This window comes from Aptenodytes forsteri, unplaced genomic scaffold, assembly GCF_000699145.1.
Source record: "Aptenodytes forsteri isolate BGI_AS27 unplaced genomic scaffold, ASM69914v1 Scaffold193, whole genome shotgun sequence".
Lineage (NCBI taxonomy): Eukaryota > Metazoa > Chordata > Aves > Sphenisciformes > Spheniscidae > Aptenodytes > Aptenodytes forsteri.
In genome coordinates this window covers 16,564,594-16,564,901 of record NW_008795405.1, presented here as the reverse complement: position 1 = coordinate 16,564,901, position 308 = coordinate 16,564,594, and the positions used below count along the sequence as shown (strand labels likewise).

Below are 308 nucleotides of genomic sequence, written 5' to 3'. Positions count from 1 at the left end.
GGTGTTTTTTTGTTTTTTTTCAGTGACAGCCTCACATTTCATTCTCCCCTGGAAAAGAAAAGAGGTTATCAGTTACAATAATAGGCATGAAATTGGGGCCATATTGAAAGTGACCTTGGCACACCTGGCCAGTTTGGCTTTGGAATTTTATTAATCAGACATTAAATTGAATATATTTTCACCATTTAGAATTTTTGTACTGTACACAACTAAAGTTAATTGCACCATTTGGGATGATGCCCAGAAACGGAAGAAATAAGCTGACCTAATCAAAGCTTTTTTTTCCTTTTTCTTTTTTTTTTTTTTTA

At 33.1% G+C, this 308-nt stretch overlaps 1 protein-coding gene across 1 annotated transcript in view; it reads right to left on the bottom strand.

The window, feature by feature from the left end:
* Positions 1–308, bottom strand: part of RCOR1 (REST corepressor 1) — a 43,350-nt gene that overhangs the window by 13,162 nt on the left and 29,880 nt on the right. The window lies entirely within an intron of this gene.